General features: G+C 46.9%; 1 protein-coding gene across 1 annotated transcript in view; it reads left to right on the top strand.

Annotated features, from left to right (window-relative positions):
• Positions 1 to 259: 259 nt before the first annotated feature.
• Positions 260 to 26,032, top strand: part of SFT2D1 (SFT2 domain containing 1) — a 205,686-nt gene continuing 179,913 nt past the window's right edge. The window contains exon 1 of the mRNA XM_063917549.1: positions 260 to 288. The gene's annotated coding sequence lies outside the window, so the exon portion shown is untranslated. The remainder of the gene's footprint in view (positions 289 to 26,032) is intronic.

Genomic DNA, 26,032 nt, shown 5'->3' with positions numbered 1-26,032 from the left:
TTTTATTAAAAAAGCTTGGCATTTCCTCTATCACCCAGAATCTCCAGGATTTTAAACATACAGTAATTCCAGCACACTGCTGTGGCTCTGGTTATTGAGTAGAGACTGTATTTCCTCCTTTACTACTGGGAAGAGACGAATGCAGATGAGCTTACATTAGCTTAAATACGGTGTTCCCTGCCTCATATTACAAGAAGGGGAGGACTCAGGGAAGGGCTGGCTGACTACTGCATGCAGTGTGGGTAAATAATATAGGAAGCACAGAGCTTTGCCATGCAGGAATCACAGGTGAGCTCTTACAAAATGTCCATTGTTAACCCTTCAACAAAATCCATACCTCCCAACATGATCCTCTTCAGGAGGGACACAATGCTCTGCTTCTGAACTATTCTCTTAATGTATGATTGCCGGCACCTGTGTTGAACAGGTTAATGGATAAGGAAGGTGTTTCAGCACAGGTGATGGCAATCATACAGTAAGAGGGAAGTCCAGGAGCAGAGCACTCTGTCCCTCCGGGAGAGGGTCATGTTGGGAGGTATGAAAATCTATTGTCTGTAGTCTCTCTCATCTCATCACTACCTTTCCACCTATTTAAATCAAATTGCATACTGTTGTGTGGTACGATTCCTAGGCTGGTTGGTTCTATACCTAGGTTGTATATTTTGTGTTATATCTATTTAGTTATATAACAACTACTGTAATTATTATGGCGTGGAATGAGCTTGTAAAACTAAGGTGGGCTTTTCCGAAGAACATCATGACTGGATTTTTTGTATGGGTGTGTCCACATGCTCATATTTGTATGTGTGAATACATCATCAAGGCTCTGCTGTGTGACTTCTCTACACTATAATTACTGAAATCCTTCCATAGTGCTGGCTCTGGCACCCTGCACCTAATCAATGAGGAGGACATATTTAAAGTTTCAAGAGCAAAATTTTAGATGTGATGTATTGCTACAGTTACTGTACCGATATATCACATAAAAAAATGTGATTGGGTGCAGGGCGGCCAGAGTGAGCACTACTTCCAGTGTACTTTGCCCACTTATAATAGTATTTTACTTGTTGCTCTGATAGTGTTTACTAACATTGCTGCCTAATCATCAATATATGGTTAGGAAAGTACGCAGGGGCTGTTGGAAAATACACAAATGCTGTTGCTGCCTTGTTTTGATCTGAGAAACACACCAAGCGGCCAAATAAAAAGACGCATCATCCATAGTAGATAAAATGATCATCAAAGTTCTGAATAGCCCTATGGTGGTGCAGCATGACCGCAGGAAGTAAGACACCAGAGACATTACACATGGATATGGGATTGCAGTCTAAAACATCCCCCTATATTGTTGTGACATGCCTGCGTTTTTGCCACCACTCAACGTTACCTCCCTCATATGGTCCCTGACTGCCAATCACTTTATAAATAAATCCTTTCTGCTGCTACCATCGCAGCGCATGCACAGTGCGACCTAGACATGGGAATCTGCTCAACTATCGCCCCAACTGCAAAAGAATCAGGTTTACGTACATTAACTATTCTTTGGTTCTCACTGGAGGGTGGAGGCATTAATTATATTGAATCATTTATAACAGCTAGTGTGTGTGTGTGTGTATATCCAGCAGTGAAATAAATCATCCAGTGATGATCGCACAGTCTGCCAGAAATAAGAACACATCCTCTTCCATCCCTCTTTTCGACTACAATATATCCTTTTCCACTTGCATGTTTTTTTCCATCTGAACTCTCCTGCCCGAGGGCCTAATTCAGACCTGATCGCAGCAGCAAAATCGTTCTCTAATAGGCAAAACCATGTGCACTGCAGATATAACATGTGCAGAGAGTTAGATTTCGGTGGGTTATATTGTTTCCATGCAGGGTAAATACTGACTGCTTTATCTTTACACTGCAATTTAGATATCAGTTTGAAGCACCCCACCCAAATCTAACTCTCTCTGCACATGATATATCATGGGAGGAAAGCCACCATCATAACAGAGTTGAAGCTGTTTTGTATGGAGGAATGGTGTAAAACTCCTCCAAGCCGATGTTCTAGTACAGTGGTTCTCAAACTCGGTCCTCGGGACCCCACACAGTGCATGTTTTGCAGGTAACCCAGCAGGTGCACAGGTGTATTAATTACTCACTGACACATTTTAAAAGGTCCACAGGTGACGCTAATTATTTCACTTGCGATTCTGTGATGAGACCTGCAAAACATGCACTGTGTAGGGTCCTGAGGACCGAGTTTGAGAACCTGTGTTCTAGTATAACCACTTGTGCAGCAATAACTGCATGTAAACGTTTCCGGTAATTGTTGATTAGTCCTCAACATCGGCTTGGAGGAGTTTTACCCCATTCCTCCATACACAACAGCTTAAACTCTGTTATGTTGGTGGCTTTCCATCCATGAACTGCTCTCTTCAGGTTCTTCCACAACATTTTGATTGGAATAAGGTCAGCGCTTTGACTTGGCTATTCCAAAACTTTATATTTATTCTTCTTTAACCATTCATTGGTCGAATGACTTGTGTGCTTTGGGTCGTTGTTTTGCTGCATGACCCATATTCACTGGAAATGCAGTTTATGGACAGATGTCCGGACATTTTCCTTTAGAATATTGTGGTATAATTCAGAATTCATTGTCCCATCAATGATGGCAAGGCGTCCTGGGCCAGATGCAGCAAAACAGGCACAAACCATGATTCCACTAGTGGCATCACGCACTGTGTGTGGCCCGCACCCGGGTTGTCACCCTCGGAAGGGGTGACACCAAAGTACCCGCTCTTCTGCAGAGGCGGTGCTGTGGTGTGATATTCTCCTGCAGCACTCGGCTCCTGTCACACATGAAGAGCCGGCATACGCAAGGCCCAGTCTCCGAGGGCAGCCAGCATCTCCAGAGACACACCCCTGGAGTGATATAACGGAGATACCTGTAAGGTCATGCCCCTTTTTTGTACGGCTTCCGCCTCTGGCATGGGGGGGAGGGGTAGTACAGAGTGCGCACCGGGTGTCACCATACCCAGTGACGCCTCTGGATACCACCAACACTGTGTTTCACAGATGGTATGAGATTTTTATGCTGGAATGCAGTGTTCTCCTTTCTCCAAGCATAACGCTTCTCATTTAAACCGCAAAGCTCTATTTTGGACTCATCTTGTTTGATTTGGTTCTCTTTATCTACTCTTAGGACTTGTGTGAGGTAGTTTTAGGCCATGTTTCAGCAGAAGTATAGAAATATAGAAAATTCTGAAGGGTTCACAACCATAGCTTGATTTTTACAATGCTATGTTGTAAGATTAGGGCACAGATTCTCAAACTCGTTCCTCAGGACCCCACACAGAGCATGTTTTGCAGGTCTCCTCACAGAATCACAAGTGAAATAATTTGCTCCACCTGTGGACCTTTTAAAATGTGTCTGTGAGTAATTAATACACCTGTGCACCTGCTGGGTTACCTGCAAAACATGCACTGTGTGGGGTCCTGAGGACCGAGTTTGAGAACCACTGGATTAGGGCATTAACAGAGAAGATAAATTGTGTTCTCTTCTCCATTAACCCTTTTCTACATAGCTGTGATACTTGACTCACGCGGAAACTTTCATTTACACATGATTTAAGTGACTTTTCGCTTGCTAAATAGACCCCTTAATCTTATTGGCCACATAAGCTTCTCAGTATTTACATTTAGTTTTGATCGGTCAACCTTAATTTAAATAATGCAGAACTCAGTGGACCTGCTTCACTCTCCCAAGATGAAGCACATTTAAAAAAATAGGTCAGCCTTCAATGACACACAATAATAATAATAATAATAATAATAATAATATTTATATAGCACTTTTCTTCCAATAAGACTCAAAGGGGTATATTCAATCGAAGTCGGATCCATTCCGACATTCATTTGTCGGAATGGATCCGACCTGGGCTATTCAGTGGACATCTCAATTCGAATTTAAAAAAAGTCGAATTGAGATGCGGGAGGGGAGACGGGGGGAGAGCCGCGGGAGAGCAGCGCTACAGCAGCCGCTATATAGCTGCTGCTGTATCGCTGCTCTCCCCCGTCTCCCCACCCAGTCCCTCCTCTCTCACAGCCGCCGCTCCCCGTCCCCCCTCTCACAGCCGCCGCTCCCGTCAGCCGCAGCTCCCTCCTTTCTCACAGCCGTCGCTCCCCGTCCCCCCTCTCACAGCCGCCGCTCACGGCAGCATCCACCCGGCTCCAGCAAAGCGAGGTCTCGCTTGCTGGAGCCAGGTGGACGCTGCTGTGAGCGGCGGCTGTAACATCCTGCAGTGCTGCTCTCCCCGTCCCCGCCTCGTCCCTCTCCGTCTCCGGCGCTGCTCTCCCCATCTCACGCGACTTTTTTTAAAGTCGAACTGAGATGGTCAAAAAGGGGGCCAAAATTGTTTTCGACACAAGCACGTAGATCGGCAGCTATTACGCCGATCCATGTGCTTTTCGACAAGTCGAATTCATCGACTTATCGAAAAAATTGTGGTTATATTGAATAGGTCGAATTACAATTCGACCTTAAAAAGTCGAAAACTAACGTCTTTTTTCGACAGATGGCAGCTTTCGACTTCAATTGAATATACCCCAAAGTGCATTATACTCGCATTCATAGCACAAATAAGCTTAAAAGAAAAGAGAACTAAGCATTTGGGTTGTATTTGTTTTGGAACTAAATGGACATTAGTGAAATGCTTGGGTAAACAAGTAGTGTAAGTCTTGCGTCTGTTTTTGAAGGATTATAGAGTGGAGGCCACAAAGCTAAAAGCTCGACTGCCAGATGAATTCGGGGGGATTGTATGTACTGCTAATATTCCTTCATCTACAGATTGCAGTAATTAGCGGAGAGGTATGGAATAAGGGGATACGGTCGTTAGGTTGACACAGCTTAGGTTGACAGTAATTAGGTCGACCACTGAAGGTCGACATGCATTAGTCGACATGTACTAAGTCGACATGTCGACCTGCGTTTTTCTCTTTTTTTCCATTTTTTTGACATTTTCATACTTGGCGATCCACGTGGACTACAATTGGAAAACGTAACCTGTGTCGAGCGAGGCACCTTGCCCAAAGCATGGCAAGCGAAGCAAGCCATGCGAGGGGACAGGTGCACTAATTGGGGTTCCCAGTCGCTTTACGAAGAAAACGACGCCAAAAAAAAGTCCAAAAACCCATGTCGACCTTTTCACCTGTCGACCCAGTACATGTCAACCTATTGTCCCGGTCGACCTAATGACTGTCGACCTAAGTTGAGTCAACCCATACCCGGAATAAGAAGCTGCTTCAGGTACCTTGGCTATGTTCCTTAGATAAAAGAATGATTTGATTGTGGATGACACCTGAGGTTTAAGTATCAAGCCACTATCCAGGACATCAAGGTTTCGCACACGTTCAGTGTTTTGCAATTCTGAATCCTCAAGCTTAAGTCAAGTTGGTTAGCTATGCTGCAGTCTTGTCTTTTGACGTATCGTAAGACTTATCCACTCCTGGAGTTCAGCAGGACAGCCATATAGGGTTGTTATTGATTTTAGTACCCATAGCAAATAACAGGTACAGTTGCCATGACATCACTAACAGCACTCCAAGCAAATACGAATGATGTGACAAAAAGTACACATTCACATAGTCTGTTGTCATTGTAAATGGGGTGAGGGACAAGTAGAGTTGTTTACGGATAGCAATGCCACTCTCCCGTTGCTACTATGCAGCCATAATACCAATTTTCGTTCCAATGAATGGGGATGGCTAAGGATACATTACTGGTAACCTTACTTATCAGTGTTAGAGAACTCTATTATGCTGCTTTCAGATTGCAAATGCCGGATCCCACCCGGTAAGAGAAACGTGTCCTTACCGGGTGGGATCCGGCATTTGCGCTGCTTTGCTGGCTTTCCGACCCGGCAATATACCGGGTCGGTTGCCATAGCAGCGGGGGGGCGCAGCAGCAGCAGGGGTGGAGGCGGCGCTGGGAGATGAGCTCATCTCCTGCGCCGCCTCTCCCTATGCTGTGAATGGGACCCGTGTTGCATCGGAACGGCTCCCATTCACACTGCACCTGACCCGGTATTCAACCCGGTAAGAACCCTTCTTTTTTACCGGGTTGAATTACCGAATCAGGCGACCAGCTAATTCAGCAAAGGAGCTTTCACATCGCACACTGATCCGTTTCGACACGGTAATATGCCGTGTCAATACCGGGTTATTTGTGCGATGTGAAAGGGGTATCAGTCCAGACTCTGGACTAATAATTTCTGTTGTTAATTGGGTCAGTTAGCAGCTGGGTAAGCTGCTGGGTAAGCACATGACTAATTTAGACATTAAGGGTCTGATTCAAGTACACGTGAGCTGCTGCCAGTACCTTGTATAGCACACATACTGTGGAAATTCTAGTATCTCCATGGGCTGCAAGCAGAAAATGAGCAGGAGATACATCCTGCAATTCTGCTGGAAGACGTTCTGGTGGCAGCTTGTTTGTAATTTAATTGACGCATAGTGCCCACAAGATGAGTGTAATTACACTCAAAAAAGGGCACAAAAAATATATGATGAACTCTCTCACATCTTGAGATGGGTATGGCCCTACATAAGCAGCATATGTGGGCAAGCATATTGTAAGTCGCATATACTTTTGCTTAGTTTTTTAGCTATTTGTTTTAAAACCTCCTTTGCTATTAGGAATCAATAAAATGTAAAACAACCTCTCTATTACAACAGAAGCAGCTCTCCAGCTATACATAAAAAACTAAACTAAAACAAGCACACAAAAGAATAATATATGCCACAGCAATGTAAAAGGCACCCAACAGTGTCTGCAACGCAGTCGCAATCAGCCAATTTCATGTAGTTCACTAGTGCTGGTGCCCATCTTCATCACCAGTGCATTTGCATGTTACCACCTTGATGTTCTATGGCTTTTTCAGGAGTATATACATCTTTTGCTCAGGCTGCATGTGTTTGCAATTGCGCAAAGCTGCCCTTACTGTACTTGGCCTATGTTAGAATGTCCAAGTTCAAGTGGGCATAAATTGGCAATGAGCATTGGGCATTATCTATAGACAGTCATAATGGCGACATTGACCATGCTGACATTCATTCTGTAGACTGTTATGAAACATCAACATACTGTATCATCCTTGTTGGCCCAGCGGTGACTTACATGTTCTTGGCAGCTGCAGGACCTCCAGTGTCTCCAGCTGCATCACTTGTATCCCATTGGTCATGTGACTGACTTCTGGGTCCGGCCTCTGATGCTCCAGTAGAATGTAGTAGTATGTGGACAAGCAGAAGCAAATCTTGTTTTTCACCACATAATTGAACCTAATGATGACATATAAATATAGGGGTATATTCAATTAGGGTTGGATCCATTCCGACATGCATTTGTCGGAATGGATCCGACAACCCCTATTCAATCTCATCTCAGTTCGACTTTAAAAAAAGTCGAATAGAGATGAGACCTGTGAGCGGAGGAGAGGGGGGAGCCAGCGGGGACAGCCGCGGGCAGACGGAGGAGAGCAGCGCTGCAGAAGGATATCTCACAGCCACCAGACCTCACAGCAGTGTCCACCCGGCTCCAGCAAGCGTGACCTCACTTGCTGGAGCCGGGTGGACGCTGCCGTGAGCGGCGCGGCTGTGACACATCCTCCTGCTGTGCTGTAGCGTTGCTCTCCCGTTTGCCCGCAGCTCTCCCCCAATTCCCCACGGCTCTCCCCCCTTATCTCAGTCCGACATTTTTTTACATCGGACTGAGATAGTCGGAAACGGGGCCAAATCCTGTTGAATTTGGCCCCGTTTCCCTCAAAAGTACGTGAATTGCCAGCTATACCGCCGTTTCACGTACTATTCGGCAAGTCAAATTCTCCAACTTGTTGAATAAAAATTGCGGGGACTGAATAGGTCGAATCACGATAAGACCTTAAAGTCGAAAACTGGCGTCTTTTCGACAGACGGCAGCTTTCGACCCTAATTGAATATATCCCATAATGTACTTAATTTAATATTTTTTTCTAAATTTCTCAATAAGAAACTTTTGGCCATGGGGTGCCGCGAAAAAAATTCTCATACTCGAGGACCGAGGTTGAGAACCACTGCCCTAAAGTACCCCCTACAGTTCATGTTTTCCAGGTCACCGAGCAGTTGAACAGGGGTATTCATTACGGTCACGACGCTGCCAGGCAATTTCACAAATACGCCAATTTGAGAATTGCCACATGCAATAAGCGGGTCACTTTTGACACACGGGATTACTTAAATACCTTCAGCTGCCACCAGCAACGGGGTATATTCAATTAGGGTCGGATCCATTCCGACATGCATTTGTCGGAATGGAACTGAAACCGCTATTCAATCTCATCTCAATAAGACTTTTAAAAGTCGTATTGAGATGAGGGACCCAGAGGAGGAGAGGGGGGGGGGGGAGCCGCGGGGAGACCAGCGGGGACAGCCGCGGGCAGATGGAGAGCAGCGCTACAGTAGCGCTGCAGGAGGTTGTCTCACAGCCGCCAGACCTCACGGCAGTGTCCACCCGGCTCCAGCAAGCGTGACCTCACTTGCTGAAGCCTGGTGGACGCTGCCATGAGCGGCACCGCTGTGAGACATCCTGCTACAGTGCTGTGCTGTAGCACTACTCTCCCCTGTGTGCCCGCTGCTGTCCCCCGACTCCCCGCGGCTCCCCCCCTCCTCCTCTGGGTCCCACATCTCAGTCCGACATTTTTTTTATGTCAGACTGAGATAGTTGGAAACAGGGCCAAATCCTGTAGAATTTGGCCCCGTTTCACTCAAAAGTAATATACCGCCTAATCACGTACTATTCGACAAGTCGAATTCCATGACTTGTTGAATGAAAACTGATGGGATTGAATAGGTCGAATCACTATTCGACCTTAAAAAGTCGAAAACTGACGTCTTTTCGACAGACGGCAGTTTTCGACCCTAATTGAATATAGATTTTTCAACGTATTACGGACGTTGCAGGCGTCTTTAGCTTTACCTGTCACACACACACTGCAATACTTAGAAAAATAGGTAGGCGTGAGCCACACAGGCCCCGAGTTCATAAGAATCACAGAAACAGAACTAAAATTAGAATTTTAATTTCAAGAATACTTTAGAGCTTTAGTTACAAAAATTATTAAGAATATTTTAAAAACACACATAGAATACAGCAATCTCAATAAATGAAAAGGAATAAAAACTGCAGAAACCCTAATTCACTTACTCAACGAATTCAGTTGTTTCTGTTGTGGGGGAATTCACAGAATAACTCAGGTCATCTCCAATGTATTTTGAGTCCCCAAGAGATCACACTTTCTGTTTTCATGAGGGAGACAGATATAGGGGGTAATTCCAAGTTGATCGCAGCAGGAATTCTGTTAGCAACTGGGCAAAACCATGTGCACTGCAGGGGAGGCAGATATAACATGTGCAGAGAGAGTTAGATTTGGGTCTGGTGTGTTCAATCTGCAATCTAATTTGCAGTGTAAAAATAAAGCAGTCAGTATTTACCCTGTACAGAAATAAAATAACCCACCCAAATCTAACTCTCTCTGCAAATGTTGTATCTGCCACACCTGCAGTGCACATGGTTTTGCCCAACTGCTAAAAAATTTCCTGCTGCGATCAACTTGGAATTACCCCCATAGTCTCCAGCTTCATCCGGCCCACACCCTTAGGATTTTTAACTACTTCCCTGCTGGACACTACACATACCCCAGGTTAACATACTTGGTGCTTGGCAACAGTCAAGGGGGAATGTAAGGGGTGTAGCCTAAAGGTATACTGTATGAATCTCTTTCAAAGAGAGTGAGGTTTATGACATTAACCAGGAAATAGGATCCCTGCATTCCAATCAGGACATTTGGTCACACTTCCCTGGTCTGTTTACAGAGACCCTCTGTTGACATAACAAGCGAATTGGGCCTATCAGCCCTCAATGTCCAGAGCTTGGCAATATCTGCTTTTGATGTAGAAATGCAACCCTCTTTTACAATGGTCATGTCAGGGTTCCAGGCCACAGATAATTTATATTTTGGACAATATACAATTCTCAGGTTAGCTCACAGGATAAATTGTGCTTTCCCTCTTATCAGTATTTATAACCTCCGGTCTGGTCATTGCACATGTCATACTTTATGGTCTGCAGATCTCCCCCAGCCTGGATGTATGGAGGTTAAATGCAGGACATTGCCTGTCAGCATTTTTATCCCATTCATTCTGAAATAATACAAAATATATTATATATATATATATATATATATATAAAATAAGAATTTACTTACCGATAATTCTATTTCTCATAGTCCGTAGTGGATGCTGGGGACTCCGTAAGGACCATGGGGAATAGCGGCTCCGCAGGAGACTGGGCACATCTAAAGAAAGCTTTAGGACTATCTGGTGTGCACTGGCTCCTCCCCCTATGACCCTCCTCCAAGCCTCAGTTAGGATACTGTGCCCGGACGAGCGTACACAATAAGGAAGGATTTTGAATCCCGGGTAAGACTCATACCAGCCACACCAATCACACCGTATAACCTGTGATCTGAACCCAGTTAACAGCATGATAACAGAGGAGCCTCTGAAAGATGGCTCACAACAATAATAACCCGATTTTTGTAACAATAACTATGTACAAGTATTGCAGACAATCCGCACTTGGGATGGGCGCCCAGCATCCACTACGGACTATGAGAAATAGAATTATCGGTAAGTAAATTCTTATTTTCTCTAACGTCCTAAGTGGATGCTGGGGACTCCGTAAGGACCATGGGGATTATACCAAAGCTCCCAAACGGGCGGGAGAGTGCGGATGACTCTGCAGCACCAAATGAGAGAACTCCAGGTCCTCCTCAGCCAGGATATCAATTTTGTAGAATTTTACAAACGTATTTGCTCCTGACCAAGTAGCTGCTCGGCAAAGTTGTAAAGCCGAGACCCCTCGGGCAGCCGCCCAAGATGAGCCCACCTTCCTTGTGGAGTGGGCATTTACAGATTTTTGGCTGTGGCAGGCCTGCCACAGAATGTGCAAGCTGAATTGTACTACAAATCCAACGAGCAATAGTCTGCTTAGAAGCAGGAGCACCCAGCTTGTTGGGTGCACACAGGATAAACAGCTAGTCAGATTTCCTGACTCCAGCCGTCCTGGAAACATATATTTTCAGGGCACTGACAACGTCTAGCAACTTGGAGGCCTCCAAGTCCCTAGTAGCCGCAGGCACCACCAATAGGTTGGTTCAGGTGAGACGCTGAAACCACCTTGGGGAGAAACTGAGGACGAGTCCTCAATTCCGCCCTGTCCGAATGGAAAATCAGATAAGGGCTTTTTCAGGATAAAGCCGCCAATTCTGACACGCGCCTGGCCCAGGCCAGGGCCAACAGCATGACCACTTTCCATGTGAGATATTTTAACTCCACAGATTTAAGTGGTTCAAACCAATGTGACTTTTGGAACCCAAAACTACATTGAGATCCCAAAGTGCCACTGGAGGCACAAAAGGAGGCTGTATATGCAGTACCCCTTTTACAAACGTCTGAACTTCAGGGACTGAAGCTAGTTCTTTTTGGAAGAAAATTGACAGGGCCGAAATTTGAACCTTAATGGACCCCAATTTCAGGCCCATAGACACTCCTGTTTGCAGGAAATGTAGGAATCGACCCAGTTGAATTTCCTCCGTCGGGCCTTACTGGCCTCGCACCACGCAACATATTTTCGCCAATTGCGGTGATAATGTTTTTGCGGTTACATCCTTCCTGGCTTTGATCAGGATAGGGATGACTTCATCCGGAATGCCTTTTTTCCTTCAGGATCCGGCGTTCAACCGCCATGCCGTCAAACGCAGCCGCGGTAAGTCTTGGAACAGACAGGGTCCTTGCTGGAGCAGGTCCCTTCTTAGAGGTAGAGGCCACGGATCCTCCGTGAGCATCTCTTGAAGTTCCGGTTACCAAGTCCTTCTTGGCCAATCCGGAACCACGAATATAGTGCTTACTCCTCTCCATCTTATCAATCTCAGTACCTTGGGTATGAGAGGCAGAGGAGGGAACACATACCCTGACTGGTACACCCACGGTGTTACCAGAGCGTCTACAGCTTATTGCCTGAGGGTCCCTGGACCTGGCGCAATACCTGTCGAGTTTTTAATCATGTGGAAGACTTCTGGGTGAAGTCCCCACTCTCCCGGGTGGAGGTCGTGCTGAGGAAGTCTGCTTCCCAGTTGTCCACTCCCGGAATGAATACTGCTGACAGTGCTATCACATGATTTTCCGCCCAGCGAAGAATCCTTGCAGCTTCTGCCATTGCCCTCCTGCTTCTTGCGCCACCCTGTCTGTTTACGTGGGTGACTGCCGTGATGTTGTCCGACTGGATCAACACCGGCTGACCTTGAAGCAGAGGTCTTGCTAAGCTTAGAGCATTGTAAATGTCCCTTAGCTTCAGGATATTTATGTGAAGTGATGTCTCCAGGCTTGACCATAAGCCCTGGATATTCCTTCCCTGTGTGACTGCTCCCCAGCCTCGCAGGCTGGCATCCGTGGTCACCAGGACCCAGTCCTGAATGCCTAATATGCGGCCCTCTAGAAGATGAGCACTCTGCAACCACCACAGGAGGGACACCCTTGTCCTTGGTGACAGGGTTATCCGCTGATGCATCTGAAGATGCGATCCGGACCATTTGTCCAGCAGGTCCCACTGGAAAGTTCTTGCGTGGAATCTGCCGAATGGGATTGCTTCGTAGGAAGCCACCATTTTACCCAGAACCCTTGTGCATTGATGCACTGAGACTTGGCTCGGTTTTAGGAGGTTCCTGACTAGCTCGGATAACTCCCTGGCTTTCTCCTCCGGGAGAAACACCTTTTTCTGGACTGTGTCCAGGATCATCCCTAGGAACAGAAGACACGTCGTCGGAACCAGGTGCGATTTTGGAATATTGAGAATCCAATCGTGCTGCCGCAACACTACCTGAGATAGTGCTACACCGACCTCCAACTGTTCCCTGGATCTTACCCTTATCAGGGAATTGTCCAAGGAAGGGATAACTAAAATTCACTTCCTTCGAAGGAATATCATCATTTCGGCCATTACCTTGGTAAAGACCCGGGGTGCCGTGTACCATCCATACGGCAGCGTCTGAACTGATAGTGACAGTTCTGTACCATAAACCTGAGGTACCCTTGGTGAGAAGGGTAAATTTTGACATGAAGGTAAGCATCCTTGATGTCCCGAGACATCATGTAGTCCCCTTCTTCCAGGTTCGCAATCACTGCTCTGAGTGACTCAATCTTGAATTTGAACCTCTGTACGTAAGTGTTCAAAGATTTTAGATTTAGAATCGGTCTCACCGAGCCGTCCGGCTTCGGTACCACAACAGTGTGGAATAATACCCCGTTCCCTGTTGCAGGAGGGGTATCTTGATTATCACCTGCTGGGAATACAGCTTGTGAATGGCTTCCAAAACTGTCTCCCTGTCAGAAGGAGACATCGGTAAAGCCGACTTTAGGAAACGGCGAGGGGGAGACGTCTCGAATTCTAATTTGTACCCCTGAGATATCACCTGAAGGATCCAGGGGTCTACTTGCGAGTGAGCCCACTGCGCGCTGAAATTCATTGAGACGGGCCCCCCACCGTGCCTGATTCTGCTTGTAAAGCCCCAGCGTATACTGAGGGCTTGGCAGAGGCGGGAGAGGGTTTCTGTTCCTGGGAACTGACTGATTTCTGCAGCCTTTTTCCTCTCCCTCTGTCACGGGGCAGAAATGAGGAACCTTTTGCCCGCTTGTCCACGAAAAGACTGCGCCTGATAATACGGCGTCTTCTCATGTTGAGAGGCGACCTGGGGTACAAACGTGGAATTCCCAGCTGTTGCCGTGGCCACCAGGTCTGAAAGACCGACCCCAAATAACTCCTCCCTTAATAAAGCAATACTTCCAAATGCCGTTTGGAATACGCATCACCTGACCACTGACGTGTCCATAACCTTCTACTGGTAGAAATGGACAACGCGCTTAGACTTGATGCCAGTCGGCAAATATTCCGCTGTGCATCACGCATATATAAAAATGCATCTTTTAAATGCTCTATAGGCAAAAATATACTGTCCCTATCTAGGGTATCAATATTTTCAGTCAGGGAATCCGACCACGCCAACCCAGCACTGCACATCCAGGCTGAGGCGATTGCTGGTCGCAGTATAACACCAGTATGTGTGTAAATACCTTTTAGGATACCCTCCTGCTTTCTATCAGCAGGATCCTTAAGGGCGGCCATCTCAGGCGAAGGTAGAGCCCTTGCAAGCGTGTGAGCGCTTTATCCCCCCTAGGGGGTGTTTCCCAACGCACCCTAACCTCTGGCGGGAAAGGATATAATGCCAATAACATTTTAGAAATTATCCGTTGTTATCGGGGGAAACCCACGCATCCTCACACACCTCATTTAATTTCTCAGATTCAGGAAAACTACAGGTAGTTTGTCCTCACCGAACATAATACCCCTTTTTTTTGGTGGTACTCGTATTATCAGAAATGTGTAAAACATTTTTCATTGCCTCAATCATGTAACGTGTGGCCCTACTGGAAGTCACATTCGTCTCTTCACCGTCGACACTGGAGTCAGTATCCGTGTCGGCGTCTATATCTGCCATCTGAGGTAACGGGCGCTTTAGAGCCCCTGACGGCCTATGAGACGTCTGGACAGGCACAAGCTGAGTAGCCGGCTGTCTCATGTCAACCACTGTCTTTTATACAGAGCTGACACTGTCACGTAATTCCTTCCAACAGTTCATCCACTCAGGTGTCGACCCCCTAGGGGGTGACATCACTATTACAGGCAATCTGCTACGTCTCCACATCATTTTTCTCCTCATACATGTCGACACAAAAGTACCGACATACAGCACACACACAGGGAATGCTCTGATAGAGGACAGGACCCCACTAGCCCTTTGGGGAGACAGAGGGAGAGTTTGCCAGCACACACCAGAGTGCTATATATATATATACAGGGATAACCTTATATAAGTGTTTTTCCCCTTATAGCTGCTGTATAGTTAATACTGCGCCCAATTAGTGCCCCACTCTCTTTTTTTAACCCTTTCTGTAGTGTAGTGACTGCAGGGGAGAGACAGGGAGCTTCCCTCCAACGGAGCTGTGAGGGAAAATGGCGCCAGTGTGCTGAGGAGATAAGCTCCGCCCCTTTTTCGCGGACTTTTCTCCTGCTTTTTTATGGATTCTGGCAGGGGTTAAATGCATCCATATAGCCCAGGAGCTATATGTGATGCATTTTTTTTGCCATCCAAGGTGTTTTTATTGCGTCTCAGGGCGCCCCCCCCCCCAGCGCCCTGCACCCTCAGTGACCGAAGTGTGAAGTGTGCTGAGAGCAATGGCGCACAGCTGCAGTGCTGTGCGCTACCTTGTTGAAGACAGGACGTCTTCTGCCGCCGATTTTCCGGACCTCTTCTGCCTTCTGGCTCTGTAAGGGGGCCGGCGGCGCGGCTCTGGGACCCATCCAAGCTGGGCCTGTGATCGTCCCTCTGGAGCTAATGTCCAGTAGCCTAAGAAGCCCAATCCACTCTGCACGCAGGTGAGTTCGCTTCTTCTCCCCTTAGTCCCTCGATGCAGTGAGCCTGTTGCCAGCAGGTCTCACTGAAAATAAAAAACCTAATCTAAAACTTTCACTAAGAAGCTCAGGAGAGCCCCTAATGTGCACCCTTCTCGTTCGGGCACAGAGATCTAACTGAGGCTTGGAGGAGGGTCATAGGGGGAGGAGCCAGTGCACACCAGATAGTCCTAAAGCTTTCTTTAGATGTGCCCAGTCTCCTGCGGAGCCGCTATTCCCCATGGTCCTTACGGAGTCCCCAGCATCCACTTAGGACGTTAGAGAAATATATATATATATATATATATATACACACACACACATACATACACACACACACACACACACACACACACACACACACACACACACTATATATACATATACACACACACACACACACATTATATATACATATACACACACACACACACACACACATTATATATACTTATACACACACGGTCACTTGAACATTTTTGGTGATTATTCCTGCAGGTAATCACCACACCTTAGATCACATATAATTTGTGATCCTCCTTTCTGTATTTAACATGACACTCACTGACACATTTTAAAAGACCCACAGGTGGAGCAAATTATTTCACTTGCAATCCTGTGAGGAGACCTGGAAAACACGAACTGTTGGGGGGTACTTGAGGACCGCGGTTGAGAACCACTGCTCTAGGGCACCGTGATTCAAAAAAAGTACCTAACCCTAACCTCCGGCAGCCTACCCCTATACCTCCCACCCACAGCCTAACCCTGATGTTGAAATTCTGACAAACGCACATATCGATATTCTGAGGATATCAACACTAGAGCAAAACTATGCAAATTACAGTACACAAACCTGTGTAACTTCTCACCCTGCATCAGGCCATAAAGCATTTCATGTTTTCAGTTCAGCTATAACTTGTCGTGTTTTGTTATCATCATCATCATCACAATGAATGCACAACACTGATAATAAGTTAGAAGTGATAATGTACTGTACTTCCTGCATTCTATGTCGTGGATGATTTTATGTTTTGATCATGCAATATTCCATAAGGGTAAAACATTTAGCCATACGCTAGATATGTAACAATTCAAGGATTACTCATCAATTAAACACAATCCAATAAACTCCTTATTCACATTATTATAAAGGACAATTAAAGGAAATTACCTGCATATAAAATGTTAATTTATTACAATGTTACACTTATTACATAACTCTTATGAAAGCATTCTAAATGGATACTTTTTTATGTTCATTTTGGGGAGCATTTATTTTTGTATTTTAATCTATACTGTGCAATAGGTATTTTTAATCCTTTTTGCTAGATGTTATAAATAAGATTTTAAACCTACCGGTAAATCTTTTTCTCCTAGTCCGTAGAGGATGCTGGGGACTCCGTAAGGACCATGGGGTATAGACGGGCTCCGCAGGAGACATGGGCACTCTAAGACTTTAGATGGTTGTGCACTGGCTCCTCCCTCTATGCTCCTCCTCCAGACCTCAGTTAGAGAACTGTACCCAGAGGAGACGGACAGTACGAGGAAGGGATTTTTGTTAATCTAAGGGCAAGATACATACCAGCCCACACCATCCACACCGTACAACTTGGAACATACGAACCAGTTAACAGTATGAAACAAAACAGCATCAGCCCGAGACTGATCAAAACTGTAACATAACCCTTATGTAAGCAATAACTATATACAAAACTTGCAGAATTTTGTCCGAACTGGGACGGGCGCTCGGCATCCTCTACGTACTAGGAGAAAAAGATTTACCAGTAGGTTTAAAATCTTATTTTCTCTTACGTCCTAGAGGATGCTGGGGACTCCGCGAGGACCATGGGAATTATACCAAAGCTCCAGACCGGGCGGGAGAGTGCGGATGACTCTGCAGCACCGATTGAGCAAACATAAGGTCCTCCTCAGCCAAGGTATCAAACTTGTAGAATTTAGCAAAAGTGTTTGAACCCGACCAAGTCGCCGCTCGGCAAAGCTGTAATGCTGAGACGCCTCGGGCTGCCGCCCAAGAAGAGCCCACCTTCCTAGTGGAAGGGGCCTTAACTAATTTGGTAACGGCAATCCAGCCGTAGAATGAGCCTGCTGAATCGTGTTACAGATCCAGCGAGCAATAGTCTGTTTAGACACAGGAGCACCAAGTTTGTTGGCTGCATACAGGACAAACAGTGCCTCTGTTTTCCTAACCCGAGCCGTCCTGGCTACATAAATCTTTAAGACCCTGACTACATCAAGGGACTTGGAATACTCCAAGTCACCCGTAGCCACAGGCACCACGATAGGTTGGTTCATATGAAAAGATGAAACCACCTTAGGCAAAAATTGAGGACAAGTCCTTAATTCTGCTCTATCCACATGGAAAATCAGATAGGGGCTCTTGTGAGACAAAGCCGCCAATTCGAACACCCACCGTGCAGATGCCAAGGCCAACAACATGACCACCTTCCAAGTGAGAAATTTTAAATCCACCGTTTGAAGAGGCTCAAACCAGTGAGATTTTAGAAACGGCAACACTACGTTAAGGTCCCATGGTGCCACTGGGGGCACAAAAGGAGGCTGGATGTGCAGCATTCCCTTTACAGAAGTCTGGACTTCTGGGAGAGAAGCCAATTCCTTCTGAAAGAAAATTGATCGGGGCCGAAATCTGTACCTTAATGGAGCCTAACTTTAGGCCCATATCCACTCCTGTCTGTAGAAAAGTGGAGAAAACGGCCCAGATGGAAATCTTCCGTAGGAGCATTCTTGGCTTCACACCAAGATACAAACTTCCTCCAGATGCGGTGATAATGTTTCGCCGTCACCTCCTTCCTAGCCTTAATCAGAGTAGGGATGACTTCCTCCGGAATACCTTTCCCCGCTAAGATTTGTTGTTCAACCGCCATGCTGTCAAACGTAACCGCGGTAAGTCTTGGAACTTGCAGGGCCCCTGCTGCAATAGGTCTTCCCTGAGAGGAAGAGGCCACGGATCTTCTGTGAGCATTTCCTGAAGATCTGAATACCAGACTCTTCGAGGCCAATCCAGAACAGTGAGTATTGTCTGCACTCTTTTTCGTCTTACGATTCTCAGTATTTTTGAGATGAGCGGAAGAGGAGGGAACACATAGACCGACTGAAACACCCATGGTGTCACCAGGGCATTCACCGCTACTGCCTGAGGGTCCCTTGACCTGGCACAATACCTCCGAAGCTTCTTGTTGAGGCGTGACGCCATCATGTCTATTTGTGAACGTCCCCACTGACTTGTTATCTCTGCAAAAACTTCTTGATGAAGTCCCCACTCTCCTGGATGGAGATAGTGTCTGCTTCCCAGTTGTCCACTCCCGGAATGAAGACTGCTGACAAGAGCGCTTGCGTGATTTTCCGCCCAGCGAAGAATCCTGGTGGCTTCCGCCATTGTCACTCTGCTTCTTGTCCCGCCTTGACTGTTTACATGAGCCACAGCGGTGACGTTGTCTGATTGAATCAGAACCGGTAGGTCGCGAAGAAGATTCTCCGCTTGTCGTAGGCCGTTGTATATGGCCCTCAAATCCAGCATGTTGATGTGGCTTGACCATAGTCCCTGAAAATCTCTTCCATGTGTGACTGCTCCCCATCCTTGGAGGCTCGCGTCCGTGGTCACCAGAACGCAGTCTTGAATGCCGAACCTGCGACCTTCGAGAAGGTGAGCACTCTGCAGCCACCACAGGAGAGACACCCTGGCCCTGGGGGACAGGCTTATTTTCTGATGTATCTGTAGATGGGACCCCGACCACTTGTCCAGAAGGTCCCACTGAAACGTCCTTGCATGAAACCTGCCGAAGGGGATGGTCTCGCAGGTCGCCACCATTTTTCCCAGTACTCGAGTGCATTGATGGACTGACACTTTTTTCGGTTTGAACAGGTCTCTGACCATGTTCTGGAGTTCCTGGGCTTTTTCCATCGGGAGAAAAACCCTCTTTTGTTCTGTGTCCAGAATCATGCCTAAGAAAGACAGCAGAGTAGTTGGAATCAACTGTGACTTTGGTAGATTTAGAATCCAGCCATGCTGCTGCAGCACTCTCAGGGAGAGTGACACGTTTTTCTGCAATTGATCTCTCGATCTCGCTTTTAACAGGAGATCGTCCAAGTATGGGATAATTGTGACTCCCTGCCTGCGCAGGATCACCATCATTTCCGCCATTACCTTGGTTAAAATCCTCGGGGCCTTGGAAAGTCCAAACGGCAACGTCTGAAACTGGTAATGACAGTCCTGTACAGCGAATCTCAGGTATACCTGATGAGGGGGATATATGGGGACATGAAGGTATGCATCCTTTATGTCTAGTGACACCATAAACCCCCCCCTCCAGGCTGGAGATAACTGCCCGGAGCGATTCCATCTTGAATTTGAACTTTTTCAAGTACAGATTTAGGGATTGTAGATTTAGAATGGGTCTGACCGAGCCATCCGGTTTCGGGACCACAATCAGGGTTGAATAGTACCCCTTCGCCTGTTGAGCTACGGGCACCTTGACAATCACTTGTTGTTAACAAAGTTTTTGAATTGCAGCTAAAACTATCTCCCTTTCTGGGGGAGAAGCTGGTAAAGCCGATTTGAAAAATCAGTGAGGAGGCACGTCTTCGAATTCCAGCTTGTAGCCTTGGGATACAATTTCCATCGCCCAAGGATCCAAGGCTGACTGAACCCAGACCTGGCTGAAGAGTCGAAGACGTGCCCCCACCGGCACGGACTCCCTCAGTGGAGCCCCAGCTTCATGCGGTGGATTTAGTAGAAGCCGGGGAGGACTTCTGCTCCTGGGAACTAGCCGTAGCAGGCATTCTTTTCCCTCTACCCACCTCTGGCGAGGAAGGAAGAGCCCAGACCTCTTCTGGACTTATGCGACCGAAAGGACTGCATCTGATATTGCGGTGTTTTCTTTTGCTGTGGGGGAACATAAGGTAAAAAAGTAGATTTACCCGCGGTAGCTGTGGAAACCAGGTCCGCGAGACCTTCCCCAAATAAAACCTCACCCTTGTAAGGCAAAACTTCCATATGTCTCTTTGAGTTGGCATCACCCGTCCATTGACGGGTCCACAGGGCTCGCCTAGCAGAAATCGCCATGGCGTTGGCTCTTGAACCTAACAGCCCAACGTCTCTGGAAGTGTCTCTCATATATAAGACTGCATCTTTAATATGACCTAAGGTCAATAAAATGCTATCCCTATCTAGGGTATCAATGTCAGATGACAAGGTATCTGCCCAAGCTGCTACAGCGCTACAAACCCAAGCCGACGTTATTGCCGGTCTGAGCAAGGCACCCGTATGTGCATAAATTGTTTTTAAGGTAGTTTCCTGTCTGCGATCAGCAGGATCCTTGAGGGCTGCCGTATCTGGAGACGGTAGCGCCACCTTTTTGGACAAGCGCGTTAAAGCCTTGTCCACCTTGGGCGAGGATTCCCACCGTAACCTGTCCTGTGCAGGGAAAGGATACGCCATAAGAATTCTCTTGCAGTTTCTTGTCTGGAGTTTCCCAAGCCTTTTCAAATAACGCGTTAAGCTCATGAGATGGGGGAAAGGTTACCTCAGGTTTCTTTTCCTTAAACATGCATACCCTCGTGTCAGGGACAGAGGGGTCATCTGTGATATGTAAAACATCTTTTATTGCAATAATCATATAATGAATACTTTTGGCCACCCTTGGGTGCAACCTCGCATCATCGTAGTCGACACTGAAGTCAGAATCAGTGTCGGTATCAGTGTCTGCTAGTTGGGACAGGGGACGTTTCTGAGACTCTGGAGGGCCCTGTGATACAGCCAAAGCCATGGCTTGACTCCCTGTCTTTTCTCTGGACTCTGCTTTGTCCATTCTCTTATGTAATAAAGACACATTTGCATTTAAAACATTCCACATATTCAACCAATCAGGTGTCGGCGTCGCCGACGGAGACACCAATCATCTGCTCCACCTCCTCCTTAGATGAGCCTTCCGCTTCAGACATGCCGACACACATGTACTGACACCCCCACACACTCAGGGATATATATATATGACAGTCCCCCAATAAGGCCCTTTGGAGAGACAGAGAGAGAGCATGCCAGCACACACCCAGCGCCACCGGATACTGGAATAAAATCCCAGTCAGTACAGCGCTTTTATAAATATACTCACTGCGCCAAATAAATGTCGCTGGTTAGTGATGAGGGATCAAGCTCCGCCCCCTAACCGGCGGGCTTCGATCCCGCTCAAATCTTTATACTGGCGGGTTTTTTTTTACCATATACTGCCTCCGCAGTATATATCTCTGCCAGTGTCCCTATAAGGTTAATAATTGCTGCCCAGGGCGCCCCCCCTGCGCCCTGCACCCATACAGTGCCACTAGTGTGTGTGTGTGTGTTGGGAGCAATGGCGCTGCGCGTTACCTCATAGAAGATCCGAAGTCTTGTGCCGCCTTTGAAGTCTTCTTTCTTCTCATACTCACCCGGCTTCTATCTTCCGGCTCTGGGAGGAGGACGGCGGCGCGGCTCCGGGACGAATGGCGAGGGTGAGACCTGCGTTCCGACCCTCTGGAGCTAATGGTGTCCAGTAGCCTAAGAAGCAGAGCATATCATTTAAGTAGGTCTGCTTCTCTCCCCTCAGTCCCACGATGCAGGGAGCCTGTTGCCAGCAGGGCTCCCTGAAAATAAAAAACCTAACAAAAGTCTTTTACAGAGAAACTCAGTAGAGCTCCCCTGCAGTGCACCCAGTCTCCTCTTGGCACAGCATCTAACTGAGGTCTGGAGGAGGGGCATAGAGGGAGGAGCCAGTGCACACCCATTTAAAGTCTTTAGAGTGCCCATGTCTCCTGCGGAGCCCGTCTATACGTATGGTTCTTACGGAGTCCCCAGGATCCTCTAGGACGTAAGAGAAATAATATTTAGCATACAGGTCTGAGATTAGAGGTTATTTTAATATTACATACAGTTTCATTAAATGATACCAATAAATGGGCTAATATTGTACAGCGCTATGAATAATTTTTTTTAGTATAGGAATTACCTGTAAACTACAGTAATTGAAAGAATATGCAAATAAGTTTGATATCTTTGTATTGCCACATAGGGACACATTTTGATTTAGATGCACGTGTTTAGAGCAGGCATGTCAAACTCATGGTTATCCAGCTGTTGTGAAACTACATGTCCCAGCATGCTTTAACAGCTGATCAGCGGAAAGTATGCTGGCAACGCATGCTGGGATTTATAGTTCACAAAAACTGGAGGGCCACGAGTTTGACATGCCTGGTTTAGAGAGTATGTGAAGAAAAGTCACATCTTTTGTTAATATGTAGCCGGTGTATTTATATGCATTATGTTGAGTTAAAAGCATCACAATATGTACTAGACAAAACCAGCCATCTTGCCCATATGAAATGTAAATAAAATTAAATACACCAATCTTTTATTTGCCTTAAAAAATAAGAATTTACTTACCGATAATTCTATTTCTCATAGTCCGTAGTGGATGCTGGGACTCCGTAAGGACCATGGGGAATAGCGGCTCCGCAGGAGACTGGGCACAAAAGTAAAAGCTTGAACTAGCTGGTGTGCACTGGCTCCTCCCCCTATGACCCTCCTCCAAGCCTCAGTTAGGATACTGTGCCCGGACGAGCGTACATAATAAGGAAGGATATTGAATCCCGGGTAAGACTCATACCAGCCACACCAATCACACCGTACAACCTGTGATCTGAACCCAGTTAACAGTATGATAAACGAAGGAGCCTCTGAAAAGATGGCTCACAACAATAATAACCCGAATTTTGTAACAATAACTATATACAAGTATTGCAGACAATCCGCACTTGGGATGGGCGCCCAGCATCCACTACGGACTATGAGAAATAGAATTATTGGTAAGTAAATTCTTATTTTCTCTAACGTCCTAAGTGGATGCTGGGACTCCGTAAGGACCATGGGGATTATACCAAAGCTCCCAAACGGGCGGGAGAGTGCGGATGACTCTGCAGCACCGAATGAGAGAACTCTAGGTCCTCCTCAGCCAGGGTATCAAATTTGTAGAATTTAGCAAACGTGTTTGCCCCTGACCAAGTAGCTGCTCGGCAAAGTTGTAAAGCCGAGACCCCTCGGGCAGCCGCCCAAGATGAGCCCACCTTCCTTGTGGAATGGGCTTTTACAGATTTTGGCTGTGGCAGGCCTGCCACAGAATGCGCAAGCTGAATTGTACTACAAATCCAACGAGCAATCGTCTGCTTAGAAGCAGGAGCACCCAGCTTGTTGGGTGCATACAGGATAAACAGCGAGTCAGATTTCCTGACTCCAGCCGTCCTGGAAATATATATTTTGAGGGCCCTGACTACGTCCAGTAACTTGGAGTCCTCCAAGTCCCTAGTAGCCGCAGGCACCACAATAGGCTGGTTCACGTGAAACGCTGAAACCACCTTTGGGAGAAATTGAGGACGAGTCCTCAATTCTGCCCTATCCGTGTGAAAAATCAGGTAAGGGCTTTTATAAGATAAAGCCGCCAATTCTGAGACACGCCTGGCTGAAGCCAGGGCTAACAGCATTACCACCTTCCATGTGAGATATTTTAATTCCACAGTGGTGAGTGGTTCAAACCAATGTGATTTTAGGAACCCCAAAACCACATTGAGATCCCAAGGTGCCACCGGGGGCACAAAAGGAGGCTGTATATGCAGTACACCTTTGACAAACGTCTGGACTTCAGGCACTGAAGCCAGTTCTTTTTGGAAGAAAATCGACAGGGCCGAAATTTGAACTTTAATGGACCCTAATTTTAGGCCCATAGACAGTCCTGTTTGCAGGAAATGTAGGAAGCGACCCAGTTGAAATTCCTCTGTAGGGGCCTCATTGGCCTCACACCACGCAACATATTTTCGCCAAATGCGGTGATAATGTTTTGCGGTTACATCCTTCCTGGTCTTTATCAGGGTAGGGATGACTTCTTCTGGAATGCCTTTTTCCTTCAGGATCCGGCGTTCAACCGCCATGCCGTCAAACGCAGCCGCGGTAAGTCTTGGAACAGACAAGGTCCCTGCTGGAGCAGGTCCTTTCTTAGAGGTAGAGGCCACGGGTCCTCCGTGAGCATCTCTTGAAGTTCCGGGTACCAAGTCCTTCTTGACCAATCCGGAACCACGAGTATAGTTCTTACTCCTCTCCTTTTTATGATTCTCAGTACTTTTGATATGAGAGGCAGAGGAGGGAACACATACACTGACTGGTACACCCATGGTGTTACCAGAGCGTCCACCGCTATTGCCTGAGGGTCCCTTGACCTGGCGCAATATCTGTCCAGTTTTTTGTTGAGACGGGACGCCATCATGTCCACCTTTGGTTTTTCCCAACGGTTTACCATCTCTTGGAAGACTTCTGGATGAAGTCCCCACTCCCCCGGGTGAAGGTCGTGTCTGCTGAGGAAGTCCGCTTCCCAGTTGTCCACTCCCGGAATGAACACTGCTGACAGTGCTATCACATGATTCTCCGCCCAGCGAAGAATCCTTGCAGCTTCTGCCATCGCCCTCCTGCTTCTCGTGCCGCCCTGTCTGTTTACGTGGGCGACTGACGTGATGTTGTCCGATTGGATCAATACCGCCTGACCCTGAAGCAGGGGTTTTGCTTGACTTAGGGCATTGTAAATGGCCCTTAGTTCCAGAATGTTTATATGAAGAGATGTTTCCATGCTTGACCACAAGCCCTGGAAATTTTGTCCCTGTGTGACTGCTCCCCAGCCTCTCAGGCTGGCATCTGTGGTCACCAGGATCCAATCCTGAATGCCGAATCTGCGGCCCTCTAGTAGATGAGCACTCTGCAGCCACCACAGAAGAGACACCCTTGTCCTTGGCGACAGGGTTATCCGCTGATGCATCTGAAGATGCGATCCGGACCATTTGTCCAGAAGATCCCACTGAAACGTTCTTGCATGGAATCTTCCAAATGGAATCGCTTCGTAAGAAGCCACCATTTTTCCCAGGACCCTCGTGCACTGATGCACTGACACCTGGCCTGGTTTTAGGAGATTCCTGACTAGCTCGGATAACTCCCTGGCCTTCTCCTCTGGGAGAAACACCTTTTTCTGGACTGTGTCCAGAATCATTCCTAGGAACAGGAGACGTGTCGTTGGAATCAGCTGCGATTTTGGAATATTTAGGATCCACCCGTGCTGACGTAACACTAACTGAGATAGTGCTACTCCGACTTCTAACTGTTCCCTGGACCTTGCCCTTATCAGGAGATCGTCCAAGTAAGGGATAATTAAAACGCCTTTTCTTCGAAGAAGAATCATCATTTCGGCCATTACCTTGGTAAAGACCCGAGGTGCCGTGGACAACCCAAACGGCAGCGTCTGAAACTGATAATGACAGTTTTGTACTACAAACCTGAGGTACCCTTGGTGAGAAGGGTAGATTGGGACGTGGAGATAAGCATCTTTGATGTCCAGAGACACCATATAG

Source organism: Pseudophryne corroboree, chromosome 4, assembly GCF_028390025.1.
Source record: "Pseudophryne corroboree isolate aPseCor3 chromosome 4, aPseCor3.hap2, whole genome shotgun sequence".
NCBI lineage: Eukaryota > Metazoa > Chordata > Amphibia > Anura > Myobatrachidae > Pseudophryne > Pseudophryne corroboree.
This window is presented reverse-complemented; position numbering and strand designations above follow the sequence as displayed.